The sequence below is a fragment of the Cetorhinus maximus genome, chromosome 4 (genome assembly GCF_964194155.1).
Source record: "Cetorhinus maximus chromosome 4, sCetMax3.hap1.1, whole genome shotgun sequence".
Lineage (NCBI taxonomy): Eukaryota > Metazoa > Chordata > Chondrichthyes > Lamniformes > Cetorhinidae > Cetorhinus > Cetorhinus maximus.
The window spans coordinates 62828792-62848155 of record NC_135882.1 but is presented as its reverse complement, the minus strand read 5'-3'; the positions used below and the strand labels follow the sequence as shown (position 1 = coordinate 62848155).

General features: G+C 47.5%; 1 long non-coding RNA gene across 3 annotated transcripts in view; it reads right to left on the bottom strand.

The window, feature by feature from the left end:
• The window catches only part of LOC144679641 (uncharacterized), a 234115-nt gene that overhangs the window by 21775 nt on the left and 192976 nt on the right, over nt 1–19364 (bottom strand). The window lies entirely within an intron of this gene.

The following is a 19364-nucleotide window of genomic DNA, read 5'->3' as shown; positions in this document are numbered from 1 at the left end:
AAAACATATTCAGTTGATAGGTGACGAAGTGACAAGGGATATTCAGCAGGAAGAGACAAGGCCTCCCCGTGAAGCAGTGGAAACGGGGCAGCAGAGTTTTGGATGACCTCATGTTCACAGAGGTATAATGCGGGAGACCAGTCAGGAATGCATTGGAATAGTTGAGTCTAGAGTTAACGAAGGCATGGTTGAGGGTTTTAGCAGCAGATGAGCGGAGATGGTTGAAGTTAGGCTGTGTTATGGAAGTGGAAATAAGTGGTCTTAGTGATGGCGTCTATATGAAGTCGGAGCTCAAGCTCATCTTAGGACAAAATGTGACACCAAAGTTGAAAAAAGACTGGTTTAACCTCAGACAGTTGCCAGGGAGAGAGATGGAGTCGATGGTTAGTGAACAGAGTTTGGAGCAGGGACCGAAATCAATGGCTTCAAACTTCCCAACATTTAATTTCTGCTCATCCAGTACTCCATATCGCATAAGCAGTCTGATAATTTGGCAACGGTGGAGGAGTCAAGAGAGGTGGTGAGGTAGAGCTGGGAGATGACAGCATATGTGTGAATACTGAAGCTGTGCTTTCAGATGATGTTGTCGAGGGGCAGACTGTAGATGAGAAATCAGAGAGGGCTCAGAAGAGATCCTTTGGGAACATGGGAGGTAATGATGGGGGATAGAGGGAAGAGAAGCCATTATCGGTGATTACACAAGAATGAGAAATAGGAGCAGGAGTAGAGCATTTGGCCCTTCAAGCATTCAATATGATCATTGCTGATCTTCTGCCTCCACTCCACTTTCCCACACACTCCCCATATCCCTTGATTCCCTGAGAGGCCAAAAATCTATCTATGACAGCCCTAAATATAACCAAAGATAGGACCATCCCGACCCTTTGTTCTAAGATTCACAACCCTTTGAGCGAAGTAATTTCTCCTCATCTCAGTCCTAAATGATCAACACCATATCCTGAGACTGTGCCCCCGTGTTGTAGATTCCCCAGCCAGGGGAAACAACCTCTCAAGGTCTACCCTGCCAAGCCCTTTCAGGATATTGTGTGTTTCAATGAGATGACCTCTCATTCTTTTAAATGCCAGGGAGCATGGGCTCAATTTACTCAGCCTCTCATCATAGAGCAATCCTTTCATCCTAGGAACCAATCCAGTGAGCCTTTGCAGTACTGTCTCCAGTGCAATTATATCCATCCTTTGATAAGGAGACCAAAATTGCGCACAGTACCCCAGGCGCAGCCCTGCATGATTGTAGCAAGACTTCCTTATTCTTGTATTCCAATCTCTTTGCAATAAAGGCCAACATATTATTTGTCTTGCCTGTTCCATCGACAAGTACACTCAAGTCCCTCTGAACATCAACATTTAAAAGTTTCACATCTTTTAAAAAATATTTTGCTTTTCTATAAGTGAATAACCTATCGTACTCCATCTGCCATTTTGTTGCCCATTCACTTAACCCAATTTCTTTCAGTATCTTTGTGTCCTCTTCACAGCTTGCATTTCCACCTAGCTTAGTAATGTCAGCAAACTTGGAATAATTACTCTGGGAGCTGGATTTTTTGTGGCCCCACAGGGTGTGTTTTTGGCGGGGGGAGGGTGCCACCTTCACACCCACCACCTCCAGACCTACCCCTGAACTCATCCCCAAAATATTGGGGTTGGGTGGACACCAAAATCGGCAGCCCACTGCCATACTTAAATAGATAATCAAGGGTCAATTAGGCTTGTTATCAAGCCAATTGACCTTGATAATATGCTGCCCATGCCAAAAAAACATTTGCGTGGACAGTCGGATGGGAGTGGGCAGTTGATTTTTTAAATAAGCTCTTCAAAGGGCGGGAAAGAGGGAGGGTTTCTATTTTCAGGGGCTGCCCTTTGCTGAGTGGGAGGGCGGCCTCCCTAAGATAGGATCCCCCCTTCCTTCCTACCCTGCTGCAACCTTAAACCTACTTCCTCGCCAACCTCCCGTCCCCTCCCTGACCTGCCCAAAACCTCCTTGCCAAGACCCGGACCTACGCTGCTCTGGGATCCATGAGCCTCCTTCCTTGTTCTCTTGCAGTCCTGGCAGCACTCACTAAAGCTGCCCACTAATGCTGTCGGAACTGATGAAGCTGCCGGCCAACCTGATTGGATCGGCTCTATGTCCGCGCACCCCCACACCTGCCCCCCTGTAATATTCAGCCTGAGGTCTCCTCACTTAAGCCAGATTGTAAATAGCTGAGCCCGAGCATTCCATTCCATTAGTTATAGCCTACCAACTTGAAAATGTCCCATTTATCCCTACTCTCTGCTTCTTGCACTTAACCAATTCTCTATTAATGCTAATATATTATCTCCAACTCCATGAGCCCTTATCTTGCGCAATAACCTTTTGTGTGGTGCCTTTTGGAAATCAAAGGCCAGAATTTTCGGGTCAGCGAGCTGGGGCGGGGCCCGCTTGCTGACATGTAAAATGACGCACGGTGGCATTGGGTATGTGTCCCAACGTCACCGCATGTCATTCAGATCTTCAGTTCGGCGGCTGTGCACTGGAGTTGGCTGCGCGCCCGCCGAACTGTCAAAAGCCTATTAAGGCCATTTAAATATCAATTAAACTAATTAACAGAGCTGCCTGTCCAACCTTAAGGTTGGAGGGCAGGCGAAGAGCCCAGGCGGCCTTCGCATTTATCATGAAACCTCATGCGTGGGCGGGATGAGGTTTCATGAAGTGTTTAGAAATTGAATGAAAGTTTTTATTATAGTCCATTGACATGTCCCAGTTAATGTGACACTGTCACATGAGGGCACATGTCTTAAAAATTTTTTTTTTCTTTTTTCAGCCATCTCAGAATTAACAGCGGCAGAGGAAAAGCCTCTGGAGATCAGTGGAGCCCTGGCATGTCTGGCCATCAGGGATGGGTTGATAGGTCCTCCCAGCTACCTGATATGGAATTAAATATCAGCCAGTCACATGGCATACAGCATTCACTCACTCACTCATGTTGACTTGATATCAGCAGTCTGTAAAATATGATAATGCCCATAATGATAACTTCCAATATTCTTACCTTGAAAGTTCTATTTAATGCCCTTTACCTCCTTCAGGAATTCCCAGATCCCGCAGGAGCTGGTTGAGGAATTCAGTCCCCTGAGGGTGCACCATCACAGGACTCATGCTTACCATTCACCAGTTCGGATACTCACAATTCAGCAAGAGAGATTGTTGGGTTTCAGAAGTGAGAAAGAGCACATGGTGGAGTCAGAGACATCTGTGGAGATTCCGTGTCGGAGGGGCGTAGCCCTCTCCAAGCTCTGCTCAGCTGGACTCAGATGCTGTATTCTGATGGCCATCGATGAAGAGGATAATCATTGAGCAGCAGAGAACTTGCAATATAGTGGCAGGCATTCCAAGTGCACAATCCAGGACTGCAGACAGATTGGAGGATTCTGCCTCAAACGTGAATGTGTTGCTTTCGAGGCCTTTGCAAGGATGTCTTCTTGGATAGAATGACCAACTGCATGGAGCATCAAATGCAGGCCTTGAGCAAGGGCTTGGACATCCTGGCATCCTTAAATAGGATGAACGATATTGTAGCCTTGGCTTGCAGTGTCCACTATCGGCAGCAAAGTGCTCTCCAGCATAATAGTAGCAATGAAGTGTAGTTGCACCATGAGAGAAATAATGGCAAAAGGAGTCATGGAAGTGGGGAGCCCGCTCAAGGTGCTTCCACTTTGTCGCTCATTGTTCCCCTTACCCCTCAGTCTGCACCTGACATGCTGCCTCATGTCCTGATGGTCGACTGTACCCCTACACAGGTATACTCTTTGGCCGAGCCCCCAAAATCTCAGAGGACATTGGCCAAGAGCATCTCAGGAGTCAGAGCAGGGATGTGAACAGCCTGACTCTACCTCTGCTGAAGCCACAGTGGTTACACCATGTAGAAATGGTAGGAAAAGGAAGAGCAAAATTTTGTAGCTGCGGAAGGGTGTAGACATGGGCATCTTACAAATTGTTACACTGTTAAGTTTCTTTTCCTCATTTGAAGCACATTAATGTTATCGTTTCGCATCACATTCCTGTGATGCCTGTCCTTGGTTGCTAGTTGGCTAATGGCCTTTTCCGTTGTATGATGATGAATGGGAAGAGCTGAATGGACGGTGATCAATATGAGGATGTGAAAAGGATGCTTGTTGTTTACAGGACTGCTTTGTTTATAGAACTGCCATGAAAATGGATGAGGTGGTTGGGAAAAGTGGCTTTTGGAGGAAGTTGGGAGATGGGTTCATTGGTGTGAACCTCACAATAATCAGGACATCTTGGGCAGCAACGTGCACCATTTGTGATCCATTGCCCTCATCACCTTCTGCCTCTTCATCTTCCTTCTCTTCCTTCTTCTTGGAATCCTCTGAGATGCTCTGTACTCTGCACCTTACTCTCCTGCAGCTCCAAATCATGCTGCTAGGCAATATTTTGCAGAGCACAGCACACCACAATCATTTTTTTATTCAGTCATGGGACGCAGGCATCGTTGACCAAAGCTGACCAGCCCAGCTCAGAACCTGCTGATGTCTGTCTGCCACCATTCTGGAGATCCTGGCTGGTGTATGCCGAAGGCACCTCCAGATCTGTCCGGACATCTGAGTGGATCTTTAGCATGTCAGTAGCTAGTTCGATGAGACAACTGGTGGTGATAAGACAATCATTGTTGTGCTCCTGGGTTTCATTCCTTAGGCTTTTGAGAGCTGTCATTAGCCACATTTTTGTTTTAAGTGGCCTTTCCTTGTGCTTGCATGAGCAGCATGTTGGTCACTATGCTTCCAGATATGAAGATATTTGGCGGGGATGGACTGCTATAGGACAAAAGCATCATGGCAGTCGTGTATACCTACAGAAAGATGTTTCTGTGGTTGCTCTCCAGCTGCACGTTGATGTAGTGGAAGCCCTTTTGTTTGGCAAACATTTCTCGGTGATCTATTGGTGCCTTAATTGCCCTAATTGGCACTCATTCTTACTGGCAGCAACATATGAACAAGGAGTAGGCCACTCAGCCCTTCAGGCTTGCTCCAACAGTCAATAAGATCATGGCTGATCTGATTATAACCTCACACCTACCCCTGATAACCTTTCACCCTCTTGTTTATCAAGAATCTATCTAGCTCTGCCTTAAAAATATTCAAAGACTCCGCTTCCATTGCCTTTTGAGGAAGAGTTGCAAAGATTCACGACTCTCTGAGAGAAAAAAAAAATCTCCTCATCTCTGACTTAAATGGACAACCCCTTATTTTAAAACAGTGACCTCTAGATTCTAGATTCTCCCACAAGATGAAACATCCTCTCCACAGCTACTCTGTCAGGACTCCTCAGGATCTTAAAGGTTTCAATCAAGGCACCTCTTACTCTTCTAAACTCCAGTGGATACAAGCCTAACCTGTCCAACCTTTCCTCGTAAGAAAGCCTGCCCATTCCTGGTATTAGTCCAGTAAACCTTCTCTGAACTGCTTCTAATGCATTTGCATCATTCCTTAAACAAGGAGACTAATACTGTACACAATATTTCAGATATGGTCTCACCAGTGGCCTGTAGAACTGAAGCCCAACCTCCCTACTTTTGTATTCAATTCCCCTCGCAATAAACAATAACATTCTATTAGCTTTCCTAATTACCTGCTGTACCTGCATACTAGCCTTTTGTGATTCATGCACTAGGACACCCAGATCCCTCTGAATCTCAGAGCTCGGCAATCTCTCACCATTTAGATAATAAGCTTCTTTTTTATTCTTCCTGCCAAAATGGGCAATTTCACATTTTCCCACATAATACACCATTTGCTAGGTCTTTGCCCACTTACTTAACCTATCTATGTCACTTTGTAGCCTCCTTACGTCCTCTTCACAAGTTACTTTCCTATTCATCTTAGTGTCATTAGCAAGTTTAGCAACCATACCTTTGGTCTCTTCATGCAAGTCATTCATATAAATTGTAAAAAGCTGAGGCCCCAGCACTGATCCCTGTGGCACCACACGTTACAGCCCGCCACCCAGAAAAAGACCCATTTATTAACACAGGCAAAGTAGACGTAATTGACATCCCTAGCAAAAAAGTCATCAGACACCTGCCTTATGCATTTGTAGGCTGACAACAGCAACACTCCACAAATATCTCCGGCAGCAAGGATCCAGAGGGAAAAAAGTTGACTTTGGCAGCCATTGGTAAAGCATGGCAGCAGGTGTTGTTCAGCAGCCTACAGATATCTGCCACCATCTAACCTGACAACCTGAGCCTCCTGTGGCACTGGTGTTTGGGTATGTTGAGGAAAGCTATCCTCTGCCTGCAGACCCTGTGTGCCTGGTATGACCTTTCTGTTGTTCCCCTCCCTCTCCTCTATGACCAGCAGGCTGCTGCTGGCGATGTAGGTGCAGTTGCTTCTGCTGTTGTTGCTCACCTTGGCCCTCATCTGAGGTCCAATCTAAGTCAGCATAAGTTGCATCCATCCTGATCTAATAGATCAGACCTTCAAAAGTGCAGACCAAACTGCTAAAATGTTGCCTCCAAAGCGTGTAAAGTACCTCTCAGCACAAGTATTGTGAACAAACCCTTCCACACAAGTGAGTAAGAAGCAGCCATGAGCACTGAGTATTTATTGACATATTTCCTTGTCATGGCTTCAGCCCCCTCAGTTGCCGCTATTTCCTCACCTTGCTTTCACTGGCAAGTCCCAGAAGGCCTTGGAAACCTGGGACTCAAAGTTAAAGTGAAAATCTATGTCAATATCACTCTAATTGAATGGTTAATGTATGTTAAGTAGCAATCTGCCTGTCATGAGGTAGGTTTTGTCCTACTAGATGATGTGACTTATGGCCAGAACTCAATATATCTGAGTTTCTAGCCGTTCCTACAGACGGCTGCTAGACTTACAGCGGGAATCTACCAGATCGGCAACAGTATTTCAAGCCCATGGCCTCATGCTTTAACGTGATATGAAAAAGAGAATTTGTTTTAACATTGCAGCATTTATTGTTGATGATAAGTTAATTAGCCAGGCAACAAAATGCTGTTCAAAAAAATTGGATCAAGTAAACAAATGGCCTATGATGTAGCCGAGTACTTAATGAAGATAGATATGAAGTATTGTATAAAAGACCAACAAACAGCAAATGTATATGTGACAAGAGGCTGTTCATTAACAAATGTAGGAAAAGACCTGGACACGATTAGTGATCATTCACTGATGGTTTACAGACAATATTGAAGCTTTTATCAACAAAAGTAAACAAATACGACGATATATCTCAAGGAGGTTTGACGAATATGACCTTGTCTATATCATGCTTAAGGCCAAACTTGGAAGGATATTCAATTTTAGGCATTTAACCTTTAATGCATTAAAGAGGGAGTTTAAAAAAGCAATAAGGGTAATCAGTGAACTCGGGGCACTACATTTAAGGGCAAAATTTTCCAGAATTGCACTAAGTGTGGTAGCGGGCAGGTAAAATGGAGTCCTACCCGCTGACAAAAATGGCAGGTTTTCACGCTGCATCTTCTCATGCCGCATCTTCCCAAGCCTGTCTCATTATTTATTCATTCCCGGGAAACGTACAGTTTCCATGGAGGGCGGGCTCTGATTTGCCAGCTCGCCATTACCCCGCTCCTGCATCATGCCAGCCACCATCTTTAAAAGGCAGCCACCAGCACAGCGCTCATCGCCACCAGCTCACCACTGCTGCCCGTGAGACATGGTCAGCAAAGGAAAAAAAGAGCGCAGTCCCCCACCACTACAATGACGGGTCCCTCTAGTGACTGCTGGATGCCATGGAGGCCCGTCGGGATGTGCTCTGCCCCAGCTCTGGCCGCAGGATGGGCAGCAAATTCACCAACCCGGCTTGGGAGATGGTAGCAGCGGTGGTCAGCGAAAACGCCCTGCAGAGGGTGACAAGCACCCAGTACCACAAAAGGATGAATGATCTCCTCCGTTCCACCAGGGTAAGTCACTCTGTTCATCACTCCAAACTCACACACTCACAAGCACATCTGCCAAATAGCCGACAGAGTCCATGACCCAGGGCCTCCAAACAAGCTCCAAAGAAATCTCTGAAGAGGAATCTAAAGGCACTCTCCCTGAAGTCCCGTCACAGTGCTCACCCACACCCTGCACCAGTGCAGAGACACACACCTCGGTGGGACCTAACTTTCCAGTAACCCCGGGATCGCAATCTGGTGAGCACATCGCAGTTTCTGATCCATAGCAGGCAGGAATAGGGACTTCGAAGGTCCCCGGCGCTCGGGGGATTGCTGGAGGCCAGAACATTGCTGAGTCCAAGTCAGATGACGAGCCTCTGGATTCAGTCATACCTCAGTTGCTGGAGCTGCAAAGGCAAGCTCGGGAACATCAGGAAGGAATGTCTGCTGCACTCCTCAGATTGCAAGGCACGATGGAGGAGTCTGTCCGTCCTGAGGTTGAGGTGATAGCGCTGGCATTGCAACACACCGAGGTCAACACTGGCAGGATGGTGGCCGCCACGGAGACCTTGGTCCTGCACGCCACTCCTGCACTGCTGCGCGGGCTTAACTCCATCGCTGGCCTCCAACAGTGTGTACGTGAGAGGGGTGCTGGGCAGCTTGATCTCACTCCAGCTGCCCCTTCCGATCACAGAGTCAGCCAGCGGCCCTCGGGCACCCATAGGGAGGAGGAACAGCAGGTGCACACTCCAGGGCCATCCACCCAGGTGACTCTGGGAGTGACCGGATCTCCTCTTCCTGTAACCTCTGCAGCTCCAGCTTCACAGGCCGAGGAGGGTGCCACAGCCACACAGCAGGTCCCCGAAAGCAGGCCAGGGCCCTCCAAGTCTCGGCCCTCCAGAGGATGCCTGCCAAAGTCACAGACAGAGTGTCACAGTCAGCAGGCTGTCTCCACCTCTGCTGTGGATGTCCGGGGAGCACCAAGATGTAGCAGCAGGGTTAGGAACGTTAGGTAAAAGTAATTGCACAGCCTGGCCATGGGTATTGATCACTTGTACACTGTTCACTATTGTCAATAAACTCCTAAGAATGTCTCCCTGCCTGTGGCTCCTTGTTCTGATGAGCAGTGTTCTTGTCACTCAGATGTGAAACCTTTCTACACAAGATAAAAGGCAGGTGTCTCAGTCCAGAGCCTCTTCCCTGTGCTCTGTGCAGCCTTCAGACCACAGTGATGGTCCAGCCTCACACTTCCTGGAAACATTATTGATGCCTGCACCTCGGCAGTGCTGGTCATTGCTGCCAGAATGTAGTGGATAGGCGCCACAGAGTTCCCTCATTCTCTCTGTGTGCTCTCAGCACCTTTAAGGTGGGGCAAGCTCTCATCAGACCAGCATCTGTGACCAGTGATGCTGTGCTCCAGCTCCTGAAGGGCTGAGGTGCTGAAGGCAGACACAGCATCAGATGCATCTAAAGTTTCATGACTGCGTCTCTCAGGTGGCCCTGATCATGGAGCACAAGTGAGCTGCCCTCAGTCAGACAGGAGTCAGACATTCTCAGAGGCTATGTGAAGATCTGTGGAGGGTCCTAACTGCATGTTTTCATCATCCTCCTGTGATCGAGTGACTATTAGGGCCTCCACTACATCTCCATGACAGGAGCATTCTCACAGAGGGTGATGGTGCTGCCATAAGCCAGATTGGAGTCAAACATTCACAACTGCGATGTGAGGATCTATGGGGACACCTCACTGCATGTCATCATCATCCTCCACAAATCTGGCAACTATGAGGGCCTCCTGAGTGCACCTGCCTCATCTAGCCAGTGTGAGAGCCTCATCCCGGTTACCATCACCACTGAGGACCCCCTCACCCTCGTCCCTGTCAGCGTCCTACTCATCGGAGGACACGTGCAGCTCCTTTATCTCCTCCTCAGCCAGCTCCTCTCCCCGTTACAGTGCCAGGTAGTATAGGGCGCAGCAGACAATGACAATGCGCGTCACCCTCTGCAGACTGTATTGTAGGGCTCCACCAGACTGGTCCAGGCATCGGAACTGCATCTTCAGCATCCCGATGGTCTGCTCCACCAAGTTGCGAGCTGCTGTATGAACCTCATTATAGCATCGCTCTGCTGCAGTCTGAGGCCACCACACAGATGTCATCAGCTGTGGCCTCTGCGGGTAGCCCTTGTCCCCAAGGAGTCATCCCTGCAGCCTTCGTGGACCCTGGAAGACTACAGGGATCTGTGAGCGACTCAGGATGTAGGAGTCATACACAATCCCTGGAACCGTGCAGGAATAGAACTGTATAGAAATTGAGCACCGTGGTCACTTTCACTGCCACTGGCAGTGGATGCCCTCCATGTCCCCTTGGTGCCAAGCCCTGCAGTAAGTGGCAGATGTGAGCCACCAGGTCCCCAGACATGCGCAGTTGTCGGCGACACTGGTTCTCAGTCATCTGCAGGAATGGCAGAGACCCTATCTATAGACCCTGGGTGTTGCTAGGCGCCGACCAGCCAAGGCTTGCTGTTGCTCCTGGGCAGTGTGCGCGGGAGTCCCTGCTGCCCCTTCTTCATGAGGTTGCTGCTCCTGCCTTTGTGCAGCCAGGAGCCTCAGTCACTCTCTCCTCAGTCTTCTACAGTCTCCGTAGGCCATCAGGCATACAGCTACGTCACCAGGATCCATGATCCTGATGTGGTCCTCCTGCAGCACGAAAGAGAGAGAGAGACATGGTTATCATGGCTGTACTTAGCACCTTTCCTGGCCCTGTGTGACTGGCCACTAATGCTTTCCGGAGAGTGCTGGTCATCCCTTGGATGGCCAGAGATTAGTGCGCTGCATCTGCCCTGTCAACCTGCGATATTGGGGAGACTGGTCCAAACCAGGATGCTGAGATTGCAAGGGGCTGTGAGCACCTCCAGCAGTGACTGCTACATGGCCAGTATTGGCGAGGAGATTGTACAACATGTGCAGACCAACTGCTCCATGCTCCAATAAAGTGGTGGCGATTCGAGGTCTGTGCCAGGGTGCTGGGTGGGGTGCGGAGGGGGTTGGTGGTAAGGTATGGAGCGCTTGGTGGCCCTTTGGTGCCTCCATTTTTGCTTGCATGGGCAGGCAGGCTAGGAGCCTGACCCCAATAATATCACTGTGGCTGCGCCTGATCTGTCTCAGTTGCAGAGGCATGGTCAGTTTTTACAGGTATCCCTAATACGTGGCCACTTCCCTCGCTTACCCTGCCCCCCACCTCGATTGCCTGTGCGTGGGATGCAGCGCCAGGGCAGCACTTGACCCCCCAGCCCCACCGACCCACAATAATTGCCTCCGAGGCTGGTCAGCACTTGCCACCGGACACCTATGCATCCGTCCCCCCAGCAGTCGCCTCCGGGGCCAGGCATCAGTTGCCCCCACCCCCCAATGTTCCTGAGGCCTGTAAACAACATGTGAGCTGTGGAGAACGCTGCTGCTCACTCACCTCAGTTCCCCCAAAGTGAAGGCTGCCAAGTGCACGTTGCCTGCGTGCTGTTGTGAAACACGTCAGAGTTCTTTCCCGCCGACATGGACGGACGATATGGTGGGGTTTCAAGAGCCTGGCGGGATGGCCTTTTAATTATATGCTAATGTATTACAATTAGCTCCCTGCTGATTGAAGTGGGAACCGTGGCCCACCATCGGCGGGGTGAGTGGACGATCGCGACCTGCCTTCTTGCTGTCAAGAAGCAGGCCGCGCCATACTTTCTGTGCACGCCACCTATCATGCCCGCTGCCAGAGAGCTTGGAAAATTCTGCCTTAAGAGTCTAAGGGAGGCTAAATTGAATAGTTCTTGAAAACAGGCTTGTGGATCGTGAAGCACAGTAAACCACTTCCTTGTCGATTGCAATGCAGTCAGCATGCCAACTTGAAGCTGCCCGCACATTTGAATGATCTCTGCACCAACCATAGTTAAGTGCACTTCATTGGCTGGATGGATCAGTAAGAGGCTAATATTGTGAGTGGCTAGCATGATATCAGCCAAACACATTGCACCATACTCACTGACACACTACCCTCTCTCTTCCAAGCACACAATTGGAGGCAGCAGGAGCTAACCGGAGAGGGACAGGCACAACTGCAATCCTTACCCCAGTGGAGGAAACAGGGTTGGCCATTATTAGGACGGCTATTGCTGGGCTCCACGACCTCCAGATCTGCATGCTTCTAATTTAAAATTTACACCTTAGTGTTTCAATCCCTTCATGTTCTCACCCTCTGTAATGTCCTCCTGCTGGACAAACACCTTGGACTCTTATTTCTTTGACTGAGGGCTTTTGTGCTTCCTCTCACTCCACCATTATCATTCATGCTTTCAATAACTCAAGCCTGATGTTTTAGAATTCCTTCCTCAAACCCCTCTGCCTCTCTTCCTACCTCTCCTCCCTTAAGATCCTCCTTAAAACCTGTTTGAGCAATCTTCTAGCCATCCCTCCGAATATCTCATTCTTTGGGTTCAATGCCCATTTATTTCTGATTATAACTCTGTGCGATGCCTTGGGACATCTTTCTATGTTAAAGCTATATAAATGCAAGCCCTTGTATGTTTTGAGGAGAGACACAGAACTGAACTATGCTTCTTGGTGAAAAGAAAGTTGAGGTGGGACATGATCAGATAAAATGCTTAGAGACATTGGTGAAGTAGTTGGAATCAAACTATTTAACCTAACATTTTTGTGCTAAACTGGAGGACACATGTCTATCAGTTAGATGAATGTTTGTGCTTGTAGGTTAAGGATATGTGAAGCATACTCTCAGCAAAAAAAATTCACATTCTGTTGCTTAGCTCTATAAATAAGCAGGATATGATCAGTGATCAGACAGGTTGTGGTAACCTACGTAATAGACAGCATGATGGGCTAAATGGTCTTTCCCTCATTCCATATTTTCTAATGTTCTTGTATCAATCTTTATCCTAACACACAGCTTGTCGGCTTGTTCATTATTGACCCAATTATGGAAAAAATGTCTGTGATTGTGAGCCTCCTGAAGCAACCAGAATAGTAGACAAATTTTCAACCCATTATATACAACATCCTCATTCAGATATCAGAAACCTTGAAGAAATTTATAGCCAATTTACAAACTTCCCACCTTGATGGGATAGGATATTATAGGAGCAAGCTGCAATGAAAAATAGCAGGAATTAAGATTCACTGAATGCATTACATTAAAAAATACCCCAAATTGTGACATTGTCAGGCTTATAAATAGATTTGATTGTTTTAATTGAATTCCTTTTCTGTAGCATGTTTCTATATTTTTTTTCTCATGAATCTCACTGAAAAGGAGTCAGGTTCAGGCGAATAACATATACAATGTAAAATGCTGTGACAAAGAACAACAAACATGCTTGTACAATCATACTGAGGTAGGACTTGCTGTTACCCTGTTTCATAGCCTATTGTAGTTAATCAAAACAAACAGTAGGGTGCTTTAAAAATTATTGTTTATAAAAAGGAACCAGAAGGATGTGAAACTATTAGTTTTTTTGAAGAGTGCTTCAAGAGTGTTACAACTGCTGGTGAGATAAAGTCGAGTATTTGACATAAATATGTTCTTAAGCTACCAATTCACTTCACAGAAATTTACTCCAAAGCCTTATTTGAATGAAGAAAATGAAGTAATTCAACAAGATTGCACCTTATCCCCCTCCATTTTGAGGTTGTGGCTCTGCTCCCTAGCACTGCAGCAGGATGGTGAGTTTACAATCTGACCCGTGTCCTAAAGACATTTTGGAACATTTTGCAGGAGAAAAAGAATTTCTGTTATACCAGTAGCTCATATGTAGACATTTAGATGAAGGACCAATTTTCTTAGATCAGGACAACATCAAGATTGAATAATATAAAAGGGATCATGAACAAGAGTTGGATTCCATTGTTACAATATAAGTTATGTAAAATCTTTCCTGTTGCTTATTGTCTTCTGAAATTAATTGGCCAAAATAGTCTCACTGATCAACAAAATGAGCCGATGTGTACATAGTAACATTTATGCCACATAAGTATCAAGTAATAATCTTCAATAAGAAAGAGTGCAACCATATCACCCTGGCCTTCATCAGCACCATCATCACTAAATCGGTCATCATCAATAGCTTGGGGGTTAGAAGCTGAACAGATTTGACGACCAGGAGATGCTGGATATATAGATGAATGGCTCACCTCCTGACCCTTCAAAAACTCTACAGCATCTATAAGGCTTAAACTAGGTGTCTGATGGAATACCCATCACTCGCCTAACTTGATAGCTCCTAGGGAGCTCAAAATCATCCAGGAGAGAGCAGCCCACTTGACCAGGGCTTCTGCCATTCGACTCAATATCTACCCCTTTGCCACTAGTGCATTGTGGCTGCAGTATGGACTATCTACAGAATAAACTGCAGCAACTCACCAAGGTTAGTTCAACAGCTGAGGCAGGACAAGAGCAGCAAAATTACGGGGACACCATTACCTCCAAGATTCCTTCTCCACACCCCAAGAAACACAATATCCTGATATGAACCTATTTGTCATTAGGTCAATATTCAAAATTGTTTGGCAGTGCTGGATGTTTGGAATTCCTCTCGGAATAATATGTTTCCCCAGCCAACCCCCAATAGTAAAAATATGGTTCCCCAATCACAGGCACCACCCCTACCTCCAGCAAAGGATCTGTAAAGAAAGAAATTCTGCCTGTACAAAGCCCTACAGAAACCCCTCTGCCAGATTGGGATTTGATGGTGTATCCAAGGCTTAATTTCTGGTGCATTCCCACTGGAGTTATGGAGAAATTGTGCTGGAAATGTTCTGGGATTTTGATCTTCGTGAGTTCAAGCCCTGGTCTGCAGCTCAAATCGACAACTTTCTCACCTTGAGGTAACAGCGCTGCCAGCTGAGCCAGGCTGACACATTACAAGTCGGTGTCAACGGGAAGCAGTTTCATTTCTCCACCATCTCTGTAATTCGATTATGAAGTCAGCTGAATCAAATTTAGGTATGAGGTGTGAGGGCACCTCCAGGAGGTAGTCTCACGCTGATCTGCTCCAGGCAGTGCAACATAATCTAAACAGTTCCCAGATGGTCCCTTGCAGTGGTTAGGAATACTTCAAGCTTAATTTGAATCTTTTTTTTTAATCCCAGCCAAGAGCCCATAGGACAGTCAGCTTTCTGTTGACAGTGCATAACTTGGATGCCAGTAAGAAGTGTTTGCGGAATTTGTGTAAGCGTACTTTCTCTGGGCAGAAAGTGGCATGGAGCCAGCAGCTAGACCCACATCACCTCATATCAGTACCAGTCTCAAAACAATACCCGCATTATAACTTGCACCCATAAAGACAGAAAGGAAAATAGTAAATAATTGTAAAGACAGCTTACAGGCTCAATAGAAATTATTTACAATTGCTGGCAGAGCAATTACTTTACTAAAATCCTTCAGTTAAAAAAAAATCATTTAAATAGAGCTTTGTTTCAGTACATCAGTAAAACGATTTTCCTATCTGTTTTAGAGTAAGTTATTAAAAAGTCAGTCCATTTTATTGAGGTATGGACACACCTGTAAATCTTGGTAAAGGCTTACCCAGTAAAATAACTGCTGTTTGAACTCTTTGATATGGAGAATTCACAGAGATTTTATAGCAGTAACAATAACAGTATTACCAGAGTAAAAGATTTGCTGTGTAAGAAGGACTTTAGTCTAATTCGCGTCCTATGAGCTAAAGTCCATTTTTGCTCGTGTAGAAAAAGTGGGCCAAGGTCTCACCAAATTGAAAGAATGATCCTAGCCTAACATGGTGCAAGACATGTGTGTCTGCAAGCATTGAGGCTATTTAGCTAATAACAGGATACCATACTCTGAATGTTCCAATGGACTCCATTTAATTTCACTTGTTGAATAGCTTCAACTCACTAAGTACTCCTGAGAACACATGCCAGGGCTTCCTGGATTTGACTTAAGTGTAGCTATGTGCAAAAGTAACTGCCAGTCATGCAGATAACTGAGGAAACCACACACTATGTACTTGTTTGAATGCAACTTGGTTCCTCAAGCCTTCAGATCTCCAGGGATACCTCAAACACTTGCAACATTTGTATTGAGTTATATAAGGTTCTGCCTTGTTAAACTACTTGGCCTGAAAGTCTGTGATTTGTTTGAAGCAGATCTGGGGAGAGAAGGAATTTGATTTGGGACAGGACCCAGTTAGACAGGATTTCTGCCCATTTGGGCTGTACCAGAGTTTCCTGAAACACTAGGAATGGGCACTTCTTTCACCATGGGGATATCATGAAAAGAGATAGAATGACATTACCTGTCAGAATTCCCACTAGTTCTGCCTCTGTTGTCACTGAGGCAGCTACACAGAACTTGCCATGTTCACAATCTGGTAATTTTGGAATCTGCTGCACATAGAAAGATCAGTTTTGCTACATCAGTTGTGAGAAGTGCCAGTGTTTGAAAAAAATATTATTTCTTTATTGAAACCTGTTGGTGCTCCTCCCCAGTCTATTGCCTGCACCACGATTTACTCTCACCTCCCCTGACTTGGTGCCCTAGCTCTGCCACAATTATTGCAGGCACCTACGCACATCATGAAAATGCCCCTGACCCTGACAATTCAGATGGCACATGAATGCCAGGGCTGGTGGACCAACATTGCAGTTGTTTAGAGTCTTGCATCTTATTACTGAGTAAAAAAGGATGGATACAAAGTCGAGGCAAGATAAAGATGCTTCAATTTTTTTCACACAGATGCAGCAAGTTGCTAGACACATTGGTGCTATCATTTATCTGGCCATGCTAATCTGCAACTAGTGTCTTTTCTCACACAACTGAGGACTATCAGCAGCCAGACCTTTTTTTGAATAAAAACAAAAAGCTAAAAGCTACTGCGGATGCTGGAAATCCAAAACAAAAACAGAATTACCTGGAAAAACTCAGCAGGTCTGGCAGCATCTGCCGAAGGGCCATGAGGACTCGAAACGTTAACTGATTTCTTCTCCGCCGATGCTGCCAGACCTGCTGAGTTTTTCCAGGTAATTCTGTTTTTCTTTTTTTGAACAAGTTCTCTGCCGAACTCAGCAGGATAGTTGGGTCAGTCTTGAGTGTTGCTGCTGATCTGCGACTCCTCCAAAGGCTCACGGTATAGGTTCTTGTGGTGATTCTTCCTCCTAGTAGTGTCTGTAGGATGCATTATACACTTTGTGTTAGCTTTGCATTTACTTCAGTGCAAATTCCAGCATTGCAGAAATTATAATTTTGGCAACAATTTTAGCAAATAAGTATGTTCCTGAACACAAGAAGAGCCCACGAATGATTCTTCAACATGGTTTTCTAACACTTTGGCTTGGAAGTGCTGTACTGGACTTCTGCCCTGTGTCGCCTTATGATGGCAAGGTTAAAAGTGGTAGTTTTGATGGATAATGGATGCAGATACATATTTCACCACTCCATGGTGAAACGTACTGAGGAAGGATACCTTGTAACTTGGGGCAGGATTTTCCCTTTGTTGGGTGGGTGGACCCAGGAGCAGCCACACAACGGACCGCCTCCCATTTGGCTCTGACTCCGCACTAGCCGGGAAGGGTCGAGGGGGGGCAGGGGCCCGCTGGACCCAATGGCGACCCGGTGGCCGGTTTAAAAGCGGCCCAGGCAGCCCCTGAAAGGCTGCCACAGAGGACGTTCCATGAGCTGACACTATGGATCTGAGTGCAGCTGGACATGGCAGGCAGGAGGGCAGGTCGGGTGGGCACTTGGCCCCCTGCTTCTCTGATGAGTGCCTCGCCATCCTCCCAGGAGGGACACCCTTGTCTCCAGGGATGGGAGAAGGAGGCCACCGCACCTCACCAAGAGGGTATGGGAGGAAGTGGCAGTGCTGGTCAGCAGCTGTGACGTGGTGCGGCACTCCTGGGTGCAGTGCCAGAAGTGCTTCAAAGTCCTGCTGCAGTCAGGAAGGGTGAGTACCATGTTGGCATAGGTTAGTGTGCAGATGTGTTAAGGTCAGGCCGCCCCTCCAGCCATGGACCTCAGGGGCTTTGGAGTCTGAGTGCCAAATGTCAATGACACCGGAGCTGGCCAAGGGGGTGAGCCCTGGCTGCTTGGACTGAGAACCTTGCGGCTCGAAGGCCACGACTCGGATGTGCCCTGCAAGGTGCTCCTTAGCTGAGGTTGGCCAGGCTGCAATGGTGCTGCAGGTACAGAGTGGACTAATCAATTCTCCTCTGTTGTTTCAGGAGAAGACGGCCCACAACAATATAGAAAGGTCATGGACTGGCGGAGACCCCGCTAGCCTCCTGATCCTCTCGAGGTATGAGCAAGACACCATGGAGCTTGAGAGCCGGCACGTCCCACGTGCAACCGGGCATGGAGAAGCGGGGGTGCCAGACGAAGGTAAGAGTGCAGTCCACAGAGGTGAGAATCTCTGCTTGTGCAACCATTCTGGTACAGTCTCTTTATTGATGTAACCCTTTAACCTGGAGTCCCCATTGATCATTGGAAGACGAGGGCACCAAGATGCTGATTTCCGTTGTCTCAACAGGATGCCTGGCATGCACAGTGACAGTGTGATGACTTAAACTAATGACATGTCCTTCTTTTCCCTTTTAGGTTCACCAGCAGGCATTCGCTCTCCAGACCCCGAAGGGCCACCCCTGACACCGGAGGACCACCAGGTGTCATTTGCACCTGTGTCGTACCCGGTCTCTGAGGCAGGCACCAGTGCAGATACCAGCACCTCGGTGGGCATTAGAGTGGCGGAGAGAATCTCGGTGCACATTGATGAGGGCACTTAACAATCGCTTGAGGTACAGGCGGAGGCAGAGAGGGCCCAGGGTGCCAGCAGTCAGAGGAATGCTGGGGACCAGGACGATGCTCAGTCGAAGGCAGATTCTGAGCCTCTGGAGTCATCCATTAGGTGGCAAATGCTGGATGTCTAGCGAGATGTGCAGGAGGATCTGATGGAGATCCATGAGGGTATGTGTGCCATGGTCTCTGTTGTGGAGGAGCCCATGCAGAACATAAACACTGCGTTGACCCCCATGGCTGAGCGCACTGCCTCCTCCATGGAGAGGCAGCTCCAGGAACAGAATCGGGTTCCTGGAGTTACGTTCGGACCTGCAAGCCCTCACAAAGGCACTGACCTCAGGTGGTCAGTGTCAGTGTGGGAGATGGATAAGGCACCTAGTATCTCAGCTAGGTGCCCATCCATCAATGGTGAGCAGGGAGGTCCAGAGTGACCTCAAGTTGGTGCACGAGTTGCCTGTTGTCTCTGTGGGCTCTTCTCAGGGCACTCTGGATGACGGCAGCAGCTTTTCCTCCCCTCTGACAGTGATCGTGGCATCTGATGAGGCTGCGATGACTGGGGAGGTGCCAGCCGTGGCACTGGCCGCTCCATCCCAGGCAGGACCAGCACAGGCTCCACTGG